The 4,924-nt window shown below is 45.1% G+C and overlaps 1 protein-coding gene across 2 annotated transcripts in view; it reads left to right on the plus strand.

Moving 5' to 3' along the window:
- Positions 1-4,924, plus strand: part of TASOR2 (transcription activation suppressor family member 2) — a 17,605-nt gene that overhangs the window by 4,450 nt on the left and 8,231 nt on the right. Inside the window, exon 2 of one of the 2 annotated variants that reach the window (XR_002001711.2) lies at positions 563-752. The exons of the other annotated variant lie outside the window; for it this stretch is intronic. The gene's annotated coding sequence lies outside the window, so the exon portion shown is untranslated. The remainder of the gene's footprint in view (positions 1-562; positions 753-4,924) is intronic. 2 annotated transcript variants of the gene reach the window in all.

Below are 4,924 nucleotides of genomic sequence, written 5' to 3' on the forward strand. Positions count from 1 at the left end.
AGCGGCTCCATCCCGCTCCTCCGTGAGGGAAGGAAAGGGAAGCGGCTCCATCCCGCTCCTCCGTGAGGGAAGGGAAGGCGAGCGGCTCCATGCGTCCCTTCCCTGGGAGCGTGGGGATCCCGGCTCCATCGCGCCCTTCCTAAAGGAGAACAGGGATCCCGGCTCCATCGCACCCTTCCTAAAGCAGAACAGGGATCCCGGCTCCATCCCGCCCTTCCTAAGGGAGATCACGGATCCCGGCTCCATCCCGCCGTGCCCTGAGGGAAGCCGGCTGGGCATTACGGACTCCATCCCACCCTTCTCTGGGAAGCAAAGGGTTACCGCTCCATCCCTGGGGAAAAGGCGATTTCCCGGCTCCATGCTGCCCTTCCCTGGATAACCGAGAGCTCCCGGTTCCCCACCGAGCCCCGGGGAAGCCGAGGAGAGGCCGGGCCGCCTTTGCCCCTCTCCCTGTGCCACGTCGGAACCGGGGAATTTTTCTCCATCACCGGAGCCACGTTGGCTTTTCCAATGGTTCCAGCAGCTGGGAAAGTCACGGTGATATTTTATTTTTGGCGAGCAGGTGCCTTTGCTGCATGGAAATTTGGGAAGAAAACACGGATGGGCGCTGATCCCTTCCTGAAGGGACTGGAAGCTTCTTAATCCCTCTTTCCCGAGGCTGAAATTTGACTTTATAAAGGGAGAAAAGCACTTTTCGTGCTCCGGTTTGGTGGAATTCTAATCCCAGATTGTCCTGGAATTATCCCAGAAAGGTCTGGATCAGAGCAGAGTTTGCCCAGCTCTAAAATGGGGGAATAATCTGGGAAAAAAATGGAACGAGCAGGAGGTTGGATGGCACAAAAATCACTGGAAATCCTTTTTCCATGGAAACAAAACTGCTTGGAGTGGTTTTTTTCCTTAAAAAAATGTGTGTTCCGTGATGATCTGGAATAATCTGGAAGATCCAGATTTTTGGGGGGGCTACTCAGAATATATTGGGATTTATTCCAAGTCTTTGATTTGAATATTCCTCATTCCCAGATCTTCACCCTCAATATTCCTTAAAATCCCACCTTAGAATCCCTTTGAAAGCAGAAAGCGAAAAGTTGATTTTTTGGGGGATAAATTATTTTTTTTGGATAAATTTTTTTGGGGGGGGATAAATTCTTTTTTTGGGGGATAAATTCTTTTTTTTGAGGGGGATAAATTCTTTTTCTTTTGGAATAATTCTCTTTTTTTTTGGATATTTTTTTTTTTGTTTTGGGATAAATTCTTTTTTTGGGTGGGATAAATTATTTTTTTCCCAGTTTTTTGGGTTTTTTTGGATGCTGAGACCCCGCTAATTCTGAGGGAATTTTTGGATTTGAGTGCTTGGCTTTCCTTGTTTTTCTTGGGAATTCTCAGGGTGAGATTTCCCCAGCCAGAAGATCCATAGGGAATTTATTTGGATTCGTTGTTTCCCTCCTCTTTTCCCAAAGGGAATTTATCTTCCTCAAGGAGGCAGCTCCGTGAAAAATCACCAAACTGGCCGATTTTACAAACAAAAAATCGCTTTTTAAAAAATTTTCCATGCGCCAAAATTCCCAAAATTCCCATGCTGCTGATTTGGGAAGAGTCAGGCATCACCTGAGTGAAACCACAACCTTTGTAAGGTGACAAAAATCGGGATTTTGGGATAAAAATTCCCGAGAAAAACGATTTTTACCGATTAACGTGCAAAAAGCACATTTTGAATTCCGCCAGCGGCTGAAAGGAGCAGCGGGGAGGTCAGAAAAGGAAATCCTTGGAAAACTTTTCCCACCCTGGGGAGATTTTTTTCCCTTTTCCAGAGGAAAAAATTCCAATTTCTCATCCAACCTCATCCTCCCAAGGAGGTTTTTGGGGTTCTTTTTCCCTTTAATTTCCCCTCCTGGATGAAATGTTTCCTTTGGAATTCTTTTTGTTTGGAGCCTCCTCTGGGTGGGAATTTGCTGATGCAAAAATTGCCTTCCCTTCCTTTGAGAAAATTCCCAAAAAATTCCCAAAAAAATCCCAAAAAATTGCCCAAAAATACCCAAAAAATTCCAAAAAAAATCCCAAAAATTAAAAAAAAATTCCCAAAAAATTCCCATCCAGTTGGATTTGGAGATCTGAAGGTTCCAGCACTCTGGAAAAAAATTCCAGGAATTCCCAAAATCCCATCCAAGGAAATCCTGTCAGGCCCTGAAAATCATCCAGCACCTTCCACATTCCCATTCCCGATCCCACAGGGAATGGAAAACTCGATCCATGGATTGGGAAGCCCTTAAATCCAGCAAAAGGAATTTTATCCCATAGAATTCCCAAGTTTCAGGAGGATTTAATTTAGGAACGTGGAGCTGCATCCTGAAAACTCATGGAAATTTTCCAGAGGGGGGAAAAAAAACGGGATCTTGGCGTTTGTGGATGGTTTCTTATTCCTCACCTGGAAGTTTCCAGCATTTTATTCCAGAGGTTTTGTTCCCATCCCAATCTGGAATGGGAAAAACCATGGGAAAAAAAGGCTTTTTCCATGAAAACCCTGGAAAACCATTGGAAAATCCCAGCTGTTGGGTGAAAATCCTGTGGAAAACGAGGTGGGATCTCTTGGCCACTGGCAAATCCAGGGTTAAAATAATTCCCTGTTTCCTGGGGTGGGAAAAACAGCCGGGAAAAGCTGGGAAAGGGAAATTCCAGACTTGTTCACATTGGAAAAATCCCTCGGGAATCCAATCCAAGCATTCCCAACCCTCACTTCCCGTTTTTTCATCCCCCCGCTGCCGCTCTGGGCAACCTCTTCCCATTTTTTTAGGTGGGAAAATTTTCCCAAATATCCAATTTTCCCAAAAAATTCCCATTGTGGGAAATGTTCCCGGGAGTGGGATCAGCCGGAGAAGGAATAATCCCTGGATCAGCCGGGGGGAGACTCCGACTTTTCTGGGAGATCTCCCACAGAAAAAGGAGGAATTCGGGATGGAATTCCCAAAAAAATTTGGGAAAGACATTCCCAAGGAACCTCTGGGCTTTGGGATACTCAAGGCAGGGTAAAATCTCCGGGATTTATCCCAAAGTTTGCTGGAAATCCACGGTGGGATGTGGATCCCTGATCCTGCTGCTGATTCCCGATATTCCAGCTTGGAAAAATTGCTGGATCACGGAATTTTGGGAATTCGTTCCAACTTTAAAAAATCCTAAAAAAAGGCAAATTCCACGCTTCCAAAGCCTGGAGTTTTCCAGGAATTTTCGTGGAATTTTCCTGGAGTTTTCCTGGAGTTTTCCTGGAGTTTGGAAGTTCGTGGCCTCAGCTGAGCCAGGGGAGACTTGGATTGGGAATTCCAAGGAATTCCACGGTTCTCTGGAGGGGAAGCTCGGAGTTCCTTGCCCAGATTCCAGGCAAAAAGTCTGGGAATGCTCCAGGACATGCCAGGAATTCCCAGGGATTTCAGGACAGGGATAATCCCCTCTGGAATTTCCAGGCCTTTTCCAGGCCTGTGCCATCTGTGCTGTCTGATCCCATTCCCTGAGTTTGTCCCATGGATCTGCTGCCATTCCCAAATTTCTCATTCCCAAATTTTTCCCCACAGATCCGCTGCCATTCCCAAGTTTTTCCCTGCGGATCTTCTGTCATTCCCAAGTTTTTCCCCACAGATCCATTTCCATTCCCAAGATTTTCCCCACGGATCTGCTGCCATTCCCAAGTTTCTCATTCCCAAGTTTTTCCCCACAGATCCGTTGCCATTCCAAGATTTTTCCATGGATCCATTGCCATTCCCAAGTTTTTCAGTCCCAAGATTTTTCCCCCGGATCCGCTGCCATTCCCAAGTTTTTCATTCCCAATTTTTTCCCATGGATCCGCTGCCATTCCCAAGATTTTCCCCATGGATCTCCTGCCATTCCCAAGTTTCTCATTCCCAAGTTTTCCCCACAGATCTCTTGCCATTCCAAGGTTTTTCCCATGGATCCATTGCCATTCCCAAGTTTTCCTCCAGGAATCCACTGCCATTCCTGTGTTTCTCATTCCCAAGTTTTTCCCCACAGATCCGTTGCCATTCCAAGATATTCCCCATGGATCTGCTGCCATTCCCATGTTTTTCATTCCAAGATTTTCCCCATGGATCCATTGTCATTCCCAAGATTTTCCCTGCGGATCTGCTGCCATTCCCAAGTTTCTCATTCCCAAGTTTTCCCCACAGATCCGCTGCCATTCCAAGATTTTTCCTGTGGATCCATTGCCATTCCCAAGTTTTTCCTCATGGATCTCCTGCCATTCCCAAGTTTTTAATTCCCAAGATTTTCCCTATGGATCTCCCGCCATTCCCAAGTTTTTCATTCCAAGATTTTCCCCATGGATCCATTGCCATTCCCAAATTTTTCCCCATGAATCTCCTGCCATTCCCAAGTTTCTCATTCCCAAGATTTTCCCCACACATCCGCTGCCATTCCCAAGTTTTTCTCCATGAATCCGTTGCCATTCCTAACTTTTTCCCCATGGATTCATTGCCATTCCCGAGTTTGTCACTTTCACTTTCCCTTCTGCTCTGGTCACTTTCACTTTCACCTTCTCCTCCTGCCCTGGAATGTGCCGAGATTTGGGAATTTTTTTCCTGGGAATTCTTTTCCTTAGGGTTGGGAGAAATCTCCCCTAAATCCAGACAGGAATTGAGGGGTGTGGCTTCATTAATTTGATTATTTATTAATTAATCATTTATTAATAATTAATTATTTTCCCCCCCTTTCCTGGATTTTCATTTGAAAGCTGCACTGAGGAAAAAATTCCTGGATTTTCCAGGATTTTTCCAGAATTTTTCCAGGATTTTTCCAGAAAAAGTAGGAATCCACTGGGAATTCCCTTTGAATTTTGGGGAAATCTGGGAATCCGCTGGAGGGGAATTTAATTTAATTTTTTAATTAATTTGTTTAATTTTAATTCCTTTATTTTATTTATTTT

Source organism: Parus major, chromosome 1A (genome assembly GCF_001522545.3).
Source record: "Parus major isolate Abel chromosome 1A, Parus_major1.1, whole genome shotgun sequence".
NCBI classification, from domain to species: domain Eukaryota; kingdom Metazoa; phylum Chordata; class Aves; order Passeriformes; family Paridae; genus Parus; species Parus major.